Below are 13,915 nucleotides of genomic sequence, written 5' to 3'. Positions count from 1 at the left end.
CATTGCCACTGTTCTTGAGTTCTCAGTAGTCCTCATTGTCCGCTATGTTCAGCAAGTCCGGTTTTATCCCATGCTTTTTCATACCCAGGCCAGCTGGCCTTGGTGAGTTCCCGATAGAACATCCCCATTGTCTCAGTGTGTGGGTGTACCCCTTGTGGTCCTGAGTTCTTTGCTCGTGCTCCCTCTCCTTCTGCTCCTGATTTGGACCTTGAGATTTCTGTCCGGTGCTCCAATGTGGGTCTCTGTCTTCTTTCATCGCCTAATGAAGGTTAATATTCAGGAGGATGCCTATATGTTTCTCTTTGGATTCACCTTCTTATTTAGCTTCTCTAGGATCACGAATTATAAGCTCAATGTCCTTTATTTATGGCTAGAAACCAAATATGAGAAGGTTTTATTTCTATCAGTTTTTTCTTTTGTTTAATTATACATCATGAATATTTTGGTAATGTTATAAACAATATTCAGATCACGAGTGCTTCTTCATACAAAATGTTTATAAAAGGCTTAACCATAGTAGTGATGTGCGTATATAATGTAAATTTAGCATCATTGTTTTCATTTTAATCATTATCTCTCTTATCACAGTGAAAAGTTTTAAGACTCTGATTATTCCATAGTCACTATTCTAAATTCTTTGTTTTATTCCACTTATCCACATTTGGAGCTTTCAAGTATTTCCTGCTTTAGCATCTTCCTCTTTTTTCCCACATTTTATTCCCCCTGCCTTTGGCTCTCATGGACTTATCACATGTAAAGGGGGACAACTTATATTGGTCCTTCTCTTACTCTTGGTATGTAAGAAATAAAAAGCAAAACAACCATTCTTATTACTATACTATAACACATTGCAATGTACAATATCTCTATAAATTATTAAGGTTCTGATTTTAATTCATGATTTCTGTTCCTCTTCTTTTCCTTTGTCCCCATGATTTCTATTCAGGATTCTTGGAATCTTGGAATTTACTATAGATAGTTTGTTTAGAAATTCTGCTGATATGGATGCAGTTCTGAGAGGGTCCAGATGCTTTTAAATTTATGAAACATTCATAGACATGCAATATGCTAATTTGGCTAGCTTTCTTAAGAATGTGACACTTGTTATTAGGGCAATCATGCACTAGATTTTGAATAATTTGATATAAGCTATCCATGAGAATGGGTGGCTATTACTGACATAAATACTGAGTGCAAAAATTTCTAGGATAAGGAATTATGAGTATTGGTCACACATTTTTGAATTACTAACACAACCAAAATTTCTTTCAGATTTTTTACATTAACTCTTCAGATTAAAAATTTTGAAAGTTTATATACCCGTTATAAAATGACCAGATACAAAGAAAAATTAAAAATTAAAAATTTTGAAAGTTTATATACCCGTTATAAAATGACCAGATACAAAGAAACAGAAAGCACACATTTATTAAAGTGTCAAACTCCAGGAAAGAGTTATCTTTAGATGAATTTATAATGTCTTATTTTGCACTTTGTATAGTAGTGGTCACCCAGATTGAAGTGGTTAGAAAATTCAAGAGCTATGATTTATTTCTTTTCTACATGTGCAATATCAGTTGAGATGAGTGAAGATTTCTATCAGAATCTTGGCTATCAATTGTCACTATTTCAATATTATTTCCTATTGTTAAGTTATATACTAAACAATTAAAAACCTAACATTTTAGTAGAAACTCAGGTTTAGGCAGAGCAGTTAATGTAGAGACAGTGCTTTTAGATGCAATTATACATACATATGTATATATGAAAGAATATTATTACTCTGCTTAACACACTTTCTTCTGTATATATTTACATATTATCTTTATGTTCAAACTTGTGTTCTTTGAATAACATTATATATAGAAAATTTTTAGTAGGCATGAATAGTTTGATGAGATAACCCATTAAACATTTAAATAGTTTTATTCTGCATATCATTGAAATACACAGAGATTTGCTTTATCTTGTTTATCAATCTATAATGTGATGAGTGAGTTGAGAAGCTTTTTGAGAATACTTTGAATGGGCTTGTGCATCATGTCATGAACATCTTTAAAAAGGAAATGTTTAATGAAATCATGAATAAATGGAAACAGATTTGTCTGTCAAAATTAAATAGCAGTGTTCTTTGATTAATATAAGAATCTGATCTAAAGTAGTTTAAGCTGCTTCATACAGGTGACATCTGTGCTTAAATATAATTTTCTGTCCCTGTTCTGGCATGGCTGTTAATTACTTATTCAGTGTAGTTCAACATTTAGTTAATAAATATGTCAAGCTTTTACCATGCTGTTCTTTTTGCAGAGTTGTGAATTTGCAATTAGTTTTAGATTTACAACATGGTGACAGACAGTGCTGTATAAATAGAGGTTAAACACACAATTTACATATTAATTTCATGATTCATTTATTCAATGATTTATGTGGATATAGATTGTATTTAATCTCTGTATTGTAGCTGTTTCAGGCATGACGAAAGGAATCACTATGCTAGCAGAGAAGTAATGATGTCTGTATTGTGCCACAGGATCTTGAGGGTGGAAATGAAAAAAAAAGATTTGGTAGCAGAATGATTCATGATGTTTAATATTCTGAAAAGCAAGGGAAAAACAATAGTCAGAGCTTCAAAAAGATCACATTTGGACATGAGATTGGAGGAGAGAAATAAACTAGCTAGCATATTGCCTTGCATGTGGTATCCTGCTACTAAAATATTTGCTCAATTGGACTGACTTGAAGTTGAGGATCATACCAAAAGTTTTTTCATTGAAGAAAATATTTTATTTAAACACTAGTGGTATGATCGGACTTAACACTCTGTGGGAGGGAAAGTTTTTGAAAATTTATTTTAAAATAAATCTACCTTTTCTCATTTCACATGCCAAATCCATTTCCCACTCCCTCCCCTCCTCCTACTCCCTCCATCTTCCCCACCCCATGCCACCTCCATCTACTCCTCAGAGCAGGTAAGGCTTCCCATGGGGAGTCAACAAAGGCTGAAGGAGGTATCCCTCCAGAGAGAATGGGTTCCAAAAAGCCAGAACAAGCAATAGGGATAAATTCTGGTCTTGCTGCCAGTGGCCCCACAGTCTGCCTCAGCCATACAACTGTTACTCACATTCAGAGGGCCTAGTTTGGTCTTATGTTGATTCCACTACTCTCAGGCTGGAGTTGGAAGGCTTCCATTAGTTCAGGTATGCTCTTTCGGTTTATGGTATTGACCTCTTTGCTCACTCCTCCCACTCTTCGACTGTACTTTGGGTAGATTCTATGGTGACATGTCATCAATCTGCTACAGGGCAAAACCAGTTTGAGCACCCTCTCCACTATTGCTTAGAGGCTTAGCTGGAGTCATCCTTGTAGATTCCTGTCAATTTTTCTAGTGCCACATTTCTTGCTAACCCTATAATGACTCCCTCAATCAAGATATCTCTTTCCTTGTTCTCCATGTCTGTCCTTCCCCCATCTCAAATATTCCATTCCCTCAAGTTCTCCTACCTACTCTCCTTTTCCCCTTCTCCACTCCTTCTGCCATCCCTTCTTCCCCTATCCCCATGCTCTCAATATTCTCAGGATATCTTGTCTATTTTCCCTTCCTAGGGATTTATGTATGTTTCTCTTAGGGTTCTCCTTGTTACTTAGCTTATCTGTGGTCATGGACTATAGTCTCCTTATCCTTTGCTTTACAGATGGTATTCACTTATGAGTGGGTACATACCATGCTCATCTCTCTGGGTCTGGGTTACCACACAAGTTTTTTTTCTAGTTCCATTCATTTCCATGTAAATTTCAAGATACTATTATTTTTTTTACTGCTAAGTAGTACTCCATTGTGTAAATGTATCATGTTTTGTTTATCCATTTTTTTTTGCTGAGGGTCATCTAGGTTGTTTCCAGGTTCTGGTTATTACAAATAATGAATGCTGCTATAAACATAATTGAACAAATGTTCTTGTAGTATGGTTGAGCATTTTTTGGGTATATGCCCAAGGGTGGTATTGCTGGGTCTTGTGGTAGGTTGATTTCCAATTTTCTTTTTCTTTTTTTTTGGTTTTATTTTTTTATTCATCTTTTTTTCGTTTTTATTTATTTATTAAAAATTTCCACCCTCTCTCATCTTCCCTTCCCCCCCCTCCCCTTCCCTCTCTAGTCCTAAGAGAAGTCAGGGTACCCTGCCCTGTGGGAAGTTCAAGGCCCTCCCCCCTCCATTCAGGTCTAGGAAGGTGTTCATCCAAACAGACTAGGCTCCCAAAAAGCCAGTACATGCAGTAGAATCAAAACCTGGTGTCATTATTGGCTTCTCAGTTTGCCCTCATTGTCAGTCACATTCAGAGAGTCTGGTTATATCACATGCTCGTTCAGTCCCAGTCCAGAGGAATGGGGTGGTTGTGATGGAGAAAGGGTGGATACGTGAGCAAGGAAGAAGATATCTTAACTAAGGGAGCCATTTTAGGGTTGGCAAGAGACTTGGCTCTAGAGGGGTTCCCAGGTGTCCAAGGGGATTTCCCTAGCTAGGTCCTTGGGCAGCAGAGGAGAGGGTGCCTGAACTTGCCTTCTCCCATAGCCACATTGATGAATATCTTGCATATCACCAAAGAACCTTCTCTGGCGATGGATGGAGATAGAGACAGAGACCCACATTGGAGCACTGGACTGAACTCCCAAGGCCCAGATGAAGAGCAGGAGGGAGAACATGAGCAAGGAAGTCAGGACCGTGAGGGGTGTGTCTGCCCATGGAGAAGGTGGGACTGATCTAATTGGAGCTCACCAATTTTCTGAGAAACCGCCATACTGATTTCCAGAGTGGTTGTACAAGTTTGCATTCCCACCAGCAATGGAGGAGTGTACCCCTTACTCTGCATCCTCTCCAGCATAAGCTATTATTTGTGGTTTTGATTTTAGCCATTCCTATAGGTGTAAGATGGTATCTCAGATTCATTTTGATTTGCATTTCCCTGATGGCTAAGGATGTTGAACATTTCCTTAAGTGTCTTTTCAGCCATTTGAAATTCTTCTGTTGAGAATTCTCTGTTTAGATCTCTACCCCATTTTTAAATTGGATTATTTTATATTTTATGTTTAATTTCTTGAGTTCTTTACATATATTTGGAGATAAGTCCTCTGTCTGATGTGATGTTTGTGAAGATCTTTTCCCATTCAGTAGGCTGCCATTTGTCTTATTCACTATGTCCTTTGCCTTACAGAAGCTTCTCAGTTTCAGAAGGTTCCATTTATTTATTGTTGCTCTCAGTGTCTGTGCTATTGGAGTTGTATTTAGGAAGTGTTCCTCTGTGCCCATGCACTGAAGGTTATTTCCTAATAAATTTCTAAGAGAACATAAAACTTTAGGTAATATTTGAGACGTTTAAAGCAAATTCCATCAACTAACTGCTACTACATTTCTATCAGCTCAAAAAACTTTTACACAATCTTTTTGAATTAAGAATTTCATATATGCAGTTGATTAACAAGATAATCTAATTCTCCTGGTCAGTGAGCCCCTGACATTGGTCTTTTCCTGCCAAGTTCTGAGATTGCAAGTGCATTACACCCACTCATTTAAAAAAAATTCATTAATTAAATAATTTCCCCCAGCCCAATCCCAGTTTCCCCTCCTTTCCTTTTCTCCTCATCCCCCACAATTTTTCACCTCCTCATCCACTTCTCCTCTAGCCATAGCATATCTCGTTTCAATAACTAGGTACCTCCTCTCCTATTAATGCTGGACAAGGAACCCCAGTTGGAGAAATAGGGTCCTAAAAGTGTCAGAGTCAGCCACTGCTCCCACTATTAGGAGTTCCACAAGAAGACCAAGTTACACAACTGTAACATATGTGCAGAGATCCTAGGTCAGTCTCATGCAAATTCTGTTTGGCGGTTCTCTTTTTGTGAGTCCCTTTCCGACAAGGTTAGTTGGTTCTGTGGGTTTTCCTTTGATGCTCTTGGTCTCTCTGACTCCCATAATCCTTTTCCCACTATTTCACAGGATTCTGCTAGGCCCTTCTAATGTTCTGCTGTGGGTCTGTATATCTGTTTCCATCAGTTGCTGGGTGAAGCCTCTCTGATGACAATTGGGCTAGGTGATAATCTATGAGTATAGCAGAATATCTTTAGGAATAATATCATTGTCTTTTTGCCAGTCATATTTGGTTCTATCCTTGGCATCTGGGCTTTTCAAACTCTGGATCCTGTCCCTCCAGGTTGTATTGAGGTTGGGCTCACTTTCAGTTATCAAGCTGGACCTGTCATTGGTTACCTACTTGTATAATTTCTGCTCCACCTGGTGTATCTTGTAGGCAGGGAAAAATTGTAGGTCAAAGGTTATGTGACTGGTTTGGGGTCCAAGTTTCTCCACTGGAAGTCTTACCAGGTTATGGGAGATGGCCAGTTCAGGTATAAGGCAATGGACAAAATGGTAGCCTACTGAATGGGAAAGCTATTCACCAACCCCACATCTCACAGTGGGCTGATTTCCAAAATATATAAAGAACTCAAGAAACTAAACATCAACAAATCAAATAATCCAATTTAGAAAATGAAGTACAAATTTAAACAAAGAATTCTCAACTGAGTATTCTCAGATGTCTGAGAAATACTTGAAAGGCCTTTTGAAATGTGGGTTCTAAGGATGGAGCTCATGCCCTCAATTTGCACAGCAAAAGCTTTGCCTACTGAGCCATCTCTTCAGCCCTATCAGATCCTTTAATATTTATTTTTTAAAACTTATTCTCTCTGTGTGTGTCTTTCTGTGTGTGTTTGAATGTATATGTGCTTCTCTATGAATATGTGCATGTGTGTGTCTGTGTGGTGTTTGTAAACATACGCATGTTCGAGGTCCAATGTCAGCATTCAGGATCCGTTCCGCTTTCCAGTTTGTAGAGGTAGGGTCTCTTGGTGCTTCTTTTGTTGTGCTACATAATCCAGGGAGCAGCCGGACTCTGTGTTTGTGTTTCTGTGTGTCTCCCTCTCTTATCTCACAGTAGTATTGGGATTACTGACATATGACAGTAATTTGCTTTAATTGAAAAATGTTTTCTTAAAATTTTCTTTGTGTTTCCCCCTCCCTGAATTTCTTCCAGCCTCCTCATACCTCAATATCCACCCAACATTATGCGCATTTTCTCTCTTTAAAACAAATAAATAGGCAGATACAAACAAAACAGTAAGGGCAACAAAAACAGAACCAAGAAACACACATATTTTAAAATCCCCACAAAACAAAAGTCAAAATAAAGAAGTAAACTACCATTATGACAAAAATCAAATAAAGTAAAATAACAACCCTAACAAAGGAAATTGACAAGAGAAGAAAGTCTTAAAGAATACCATTAGATTCATTTTTTATGTTTGCCAACTCCCAATATCCTTATATGTGATGTAGGGCTAAAGTTCTGGTTATTCTGCTTATGCATCTAGAACCTTTACCCATTAAATCATGTTCCTAGCTAAAAGCCTTTCAGATGTTCCAAAATGCTCATTTAAATCATACTTTCTTCCTCAATAAAGTATTTTTATATACATTTTGGGAATGCAATTTATGAATTAGCCTCAGAGTCAATTTGTAAGTATTTGAACTCAAAGAATTGTGACTTTAAAGACTTACTCTTAATTTCATGTCATATCCTGTTTAGGGATTGAGGTAATGTAATAGAAAGGTAAAATGAATTAATGCATATTCCATGAAGAATGGAGAAGCTTCTGTTACAGGACAATCAAGTTTTACTGTTGACAACATTAGTTCAACTCTTATTTAATGACAGTCCGTTTGGCATCATCTACAATTCTGTTGTTGTTACTTGCTTTACTTTGCTGACAGGTTAGATTAGATCCGTTGTCTGCAATACCCTTTGTCAAGGGTTCAAATCCAGCTGTCCTTTATGTCAGAGCTATCATGCACTTCAATAAAGTTCTTCTAGACCAGGAATTAAGAACTAGTAAGTAAATATTCAGACATCTTTACATTTTTTTTCAAATTCCACACTTCCTTAGGATTTCTAAGGATATAAAATCCTTTGTCCAGTTAAGGTAATATGAAAATATATGACATGTATTAAATCTTGAGACAAGATAATATTACATCCTAAGGGGATTTAGTGGAAAATAAAGCCATCGCATTAAAACATTGTAAATGCAAACAAAATTCTGTGGGTGAATCTTTTAGTTCGTCTTCTGCTAATGGTTCTCAGCTCTTTTTTCCTTCATTCCATTTCCCACTACTTTGCTGCTTTCCAAAAAGGAAATGAGGGATTACATCTTGATCTAACTAGAGACATGATCTTACTTTAAAACGAATGGCAAAAGGCCTTGGATTTAAAATTGCTGAGAGTGATTGACTAGGGAGTGGGGGATGGAGAGGAATTCCTGGGAGGAAAATGCTTCATGGAGTACTTTGTATTGTGGAGCACATAAAAGAAACGGTAGCTATTTTCTCTTGCTGAGCACTTAATAGGAACTTCCAACTTGAGCAAATGAGGGTAGACCTAATAAGACCATTAGCATTAAGAAAATTTAACTCATTCTAGCTTTCTACAATGTGAAGTATCTTCTCAGTCAATGAATAATGTTATCCGCAAACAGAGGGAAATTAAAGTACATAAGACAAGTGAAAACTCAACAGTATATTACCTAGAAACGGACATTTTAATGAATTAAGAGGCATGTATTTGTTGGTCAGATATCAGCAGAGGTATCAAAATGAAATATATGAATGATGGGGGCAAGAAGCGATGCTGAAGTTTATGTATTTTTTCTGCCGTGAAAACCCACAGAACGGAATCACTTATTTAAATAATTTGCATATATCATCCACATAGTCTCTTCTGGGGTTGTATATGAGTTTCTCTTTTGTTGCTGGACATAGAGACCCATCTCACTTTTAAACCCCTTGAAATTGCAATGTGATGAGTATGTGACTATAGGGAGCAGGTGTCAAGCAATATTTAAATGGAATTCTCAACAAAATAAATATTGAACCACTCTGTCACATTGGTGATAGAATAATCTGCTCAAAAAATCCCCTTCATTGAATACCGCCTGTGACATTTGTTCTTCAGGAATTATTTGCAGTTTATCTTCTGAGCTGGAGCCTTTTATCAGCACAGCAGTTGAACTACAGTGTAAAAAATGGTAATTGAGTATTTTATCAAATGCTTCTAACAAAACGGACTTTGCAAGTCGTAAATGAAGATTAAAACCATTGCTTGTGGGCATGAACAAATTGGAATGATTTATTATCTGAAACATCAATATGTCACTGTTCAGAAATAAAACAAAAAGAAGCAAACAACTCAGCTCCCCTCCACAGCAGCCTGTCCCACATCGCACCCCCATACATGTGCACACAGAGCATTCTTGGTTTCAGCCAAAGCAGTGGAAAGTAAGTACATTTTAATTATTTGAGCTAGCAAAACCACTGAAAAAAAAAGCTGGAGAAAAGCATCATAATAATAGAGCAGCTGCTGCAGGACATTATGTAAGGAAAAGAGACAGGAATAAAAGAACCCTGCCAAAGGAAAGCAGCTATGAATGTGTACTTCAGTCTTCCTGACTACAGAAAGAGAAGTAAGATAATAAATGGGGCAATTTAGAAAGGTGAATTTGCTGTTTATGTTTCACACTTAAGTAGCCAGTGCTTTTCAAGTGGCCTTTATCTTACTTGTCTAAAATAGCATAAAAGAAAGATAGTGGAGTAATATGGCTTTGCAGGAGTGTTTTATCCTAATTATCCTAATTTGAAGATGCTTTGGGTTCAATTCAGTATGGGTGTATATTCACATTGTAGTCACCAAATCGGGTTGAAAAGATAACAATAAAAAGACTTTTACAGGCAGTTGGTTGTGTTTTCTTCAATTTTATTGAATTTAATATTAAGTTATTTTAAAAGGAAAAAAAGTGAAAATTAATAAGTAAAAGGTAAACTTTTCTTTCGATAATTCAAGCTGTTAAAATGCGATATAAACTCACATGTGGTTGAATAAGAATTTTAGGTTCTTTCAGGTTGCCAGCAGGATGCCATTGTCTTTGCTGTTCATTCTCTGTGTGAATCTGAAAGCCTGCTACTCTCACCCATGACAACTCACTGAGTTCCAATCAAATGAGTTTGTAACAGGTAGAATTGCAAGCTGGGATCTTTTTAAGACATGAGAAAAACAGAACAATTAAGTATAGCTTTTTTGGTTTGAATCAAAGAAGCTTTATTTTCTTCCTTCATTGCTCCCCAGTCTTCCATTTCTTTTAGATCTTTGGGACATAAAATGCAGGAGGCCACTGACTATTCAACTTAGTGTCATTTTATAAAGACATCATAGATGGTTGAGTATTTAAAAATAGAAATAATTTTCTTTCTTGCTTTTTAGTCACCAAGGCAGAATTTGTTTTGTGAATGTGATTTAAGTATATAATATGTGTTTAAAATATTTGCTTAAATATTATAATCTTGAAAACAATACATACATCTAGAAGGATGTATTTATGCTTGAGCAAGGTTATCAAGTTTGTTGAAAAAACAAACAATGCAGAAATCAGATTTATAATTTGTAAGACTAATTTAGTGCAAAGGGGAAGTTGGATTTGATTATTACATGCTGTATGGAAATACCACATTGAATTCTATATATGTACAATTAATAAATGCAAACAATGTATTTAATGTCAAAAATGTTGAGTTTCAGGGTATTTTTAATGAAAAAATTACCTACATTCATTATCTTAAATTTCTCATTTTTGCTGGCATGTTTACATTCATTTATGTTAGGAAAGTTCTCTCGGATGAGTTAACAAAGCTAGCTTCCTTATTGAACCAAATATGGGTTATACAATCTACCACTGATACATCACCTGCTCCTGTATTCTCAAGTTTTCAGTAGAAGTGCTTTCTTTGATTAATACATGCACACAGGTGACACTGTTATGGGGCAAGTGAAATGTAAAACAAGATTCTTCTGGTTTTCCTAGGGCCAAGGAGGTCTGTTCTTAAAGAAACAGTTTTACTTACCTTAAGCACATATTATATTTACCTTCAAGAAGATTATTGCCACAGTTTGTATTTTAAAAGATTTGTGCCCATTTCTCATCATTTACTGATCAGTTCTCACAGAGTACAGCTGAAAGGTGAATATAATCAAAATCAGAAAACCTTATTTATTATTTCTAGTTCATAGATATTTTATTTTCATTAGCCAGGTCCTGCAAGATGGCTTATCAGGTAGATTGACTTGTCACTAAGCTTTAGTTCTATCTATCTCAGCTACTCACATGGAAAGAGAGAAGAACCTCCCACAGGTGGTTCTCTGACTTCTCTATATATACTGTGCTATGAGATGTGTGTGCATACATGTGGAATGCACATGAACAGAAAACAAGTCAATGTTAAAAATTAAAAATGAGAGTAATAAGATAGAAATACTATATTGGAGGAAATTTTGAATACTGACTCAGTAGTCTTGTACGTACTGTGAAAGCAGATAACAAAGACTAAATTTTGATTAAAAATTGTGATTCTGTTTCTTTACTTACCACTCTCAGAGTCCTCGATCTTTTTCTAATTTTTTATCTCATAAACAAAGTTGTGCCTATTAAAGTATATTTTTTAAAATGCTGAGATGAAAAAGAAAGGCATTTCACTCTCTGAAAGAGCAGCTGTTGTAGTAGAAAGATTTCTTTTTAAAGTGCAGCAAGGATGTAGGTTAGAATGGATACATCACTGGAGAATGGTAGCTCTATTGCTAATATGTATAAGTGCTATGTAGCTATCATCACTTATTAGTTTTAGTTGTGGTTATAGGTGTGATAATATTTACCATTGTGACATAAGTATGATATTATACACATCTAAATATATGATTTATGTGTTTGGGAATGGACATGAGGGCTATGTTTCCTGTATGTAAAAGACAAGAGATTTGTGCTAAAAAATGAAAAGTCAAAAATTGTTACTTGAGTTTAGATAAAAAGAGATCTTAGACTGCTGGATTTCAAGCTTTATTGTGTTTTAGAATTCCTGTAGAGATTCTTAAGATGCAGATTCCTGAATACTACCCATTAGCTTTCTGATTCAGGATAGGACTGAGAATTTGTGCTTCTAACCCAAGTTTCCATATGGTACTGATGTTGGTGGTGACTGAATCACACCTATAATTGGTTTACTACATTTTACTTTCATATTCAATCTTTCTTTACTGTGTAGAAATAAGGGTGCTTTATAATACTATAAATACTTGAAACTGTACTATTAATAAATTATTTTACAAGAAGTTATGATGCACATAATTTTAGAGAGAATTCTAATTGGTCTTTATAATAAAAATTCAGAGTCAGATATTAGGGGGTGAAAGCTGAAAGATCAGAGAAGCAGAGCAGCCAGCCACTAGTTCTTCCGTATATGAAATTCTCAGACTGAATTGGGTATCCTGTCTCTACAAGTCCTCAGACTGAATGCTGAGCTCCTGTTTTACCTGCTTTATATTCTCTCTACACAGCCATATCCCTTCCTGTCTCCACCTCCCCAGTGCTGAGATTAAAGTTGTGAGCCACCACCACCTGGTCCTGTTTCTTTTTTAGACTGATTCATTCTCCTGTAGCTGAGGGTGCCCTTGAACTCACAGATATCCAATTGGACTCTTTCTCCAGAGTGCTAGGATTAAAGGTGTGTGCCACCAGTGTGGGGCCTCTATGGCTAACTATTGTGGCTAGCTCCATACTCTGATCTTCAGGCAAACTTTATTTGTTAGAGCACAAACAAAAGATCACCACACATAATGGAGCTCATTGGACTATTTCCATTCACGCATATCGCATTTGCTGTTTTCTCCAAACATTTTCTTACTCTCCTTCAGTCTCTAGTAAATGCGATTTTACTTTCTTATCAACAACAACGTTATTTTAGATATTAACATATTGAATCTAGTTTCTTTATCCAGAGATGAAGACATTAGATATACGAATTTGAAGGTCATTGCAAACTAATATTTGAAAAAAGTAAAAGAAAATGACAGTTGATAGTATTAGAGTGTGTGGTTTTATCTGTAATATATCTTCATAGTGTTTTTCTGCAATATATGGTCTGAAAATTTGAACACAGTCTCCTATAGTAGTAAATAGTGTAGACTCTTAAAGATTTTCCTGCTTGGGTTGCTGGTTTGTTTCTCATTACCTGCATGTCATTAGCTGTGTTACTTAAATTTACAATATTGCACTATTACCAACTGTTCTTATATTATATGGTAATGAAAAAGTACATTTTACATTAAAAGCACAAAAAGCATGTTGTTGACCCACAATATATAGAATATGATTGCTAGTTACTAAAATTATTGACATTGTATAATTTGTCTCTTTTGAATAAAATACAGAATATTGACTTTATTACTCATCCTTGACTGTAAATATCTTCCATGTATTTAAAATAACTTAGATTATTTGAAGTATTCACAATATTGTTTGTTATACTATCTAAATATTTCTATTCCTTTGAAAATTTACATTTAGGTTTTCTTTTCTTTTTAAAACAATCTTATTTTACATAACAATCCCCATTCCTTCTCTGTCCTGTCCTCCTATTCCTCTCACTTTCTCTCTAACCCACTCCCACCCGCTGCTCAGAGAGGGTGAGACCTTCCATGTGGAGTCAACAAAGTCACATCACTTGAGGGAGGACCAATGTCTTCCTCCCTGTATCTATGCATCCCTCCACAGGGAATGGGCTCCAAAGAACCAGAAATCATGCGCTAGGGATAAATACTGGTTCCACTGCTAATGACCCCACAAAATGTCACCCACATTCAGAGGGACTAGTTTGGTCTTATGCTGGTTCCCCAGCTGTCAGTCCACTGTCAGTCAGCTCCTACTAGCTCAAGTTATCTGTTTCCATGGGTAGCCCCATCATGGTCTTGGCACCTTTTCTCACAATATTATT

The 13,915-nt window shown here is 36.1% G+C and overlaps 1 protein-coding gene across 1 annotated transcript in view; it reads left to right on the top strand.

Annotated features, from left to right (window-relative positions):
* The window catches only part of Dach2 (dachshund family transcription factor 2), a 572,822-nt gene that overhangs the window by 80,476 nt on the left and 478,431 nt on the right, over positions 1-13,915 (top strand). The gene's annotated exons all lie outside the window — the stretch shown is intronic.

The sequence above is a fragment of the Microtus ochrogaster genome, unplaced genomic scaffold, assembly GCF_000317375.1.
Source record: "Microtus ochrogaster isolate Prairie Vole_2 unplaced genomic scaffold, MicOch1.0 UNK13, whole genome shotgun sequence".
Classification (NCBI taxonomy): domain Eukaryota; kingdom Metazoa; phylum Chordata; class Mammalia; order Rodentia; family Cricetidae; genus Microtus; species Microtus ochrogaster.
This window is presented reverse-complemented; position numbering and strand designations above follow the sequence as displayed.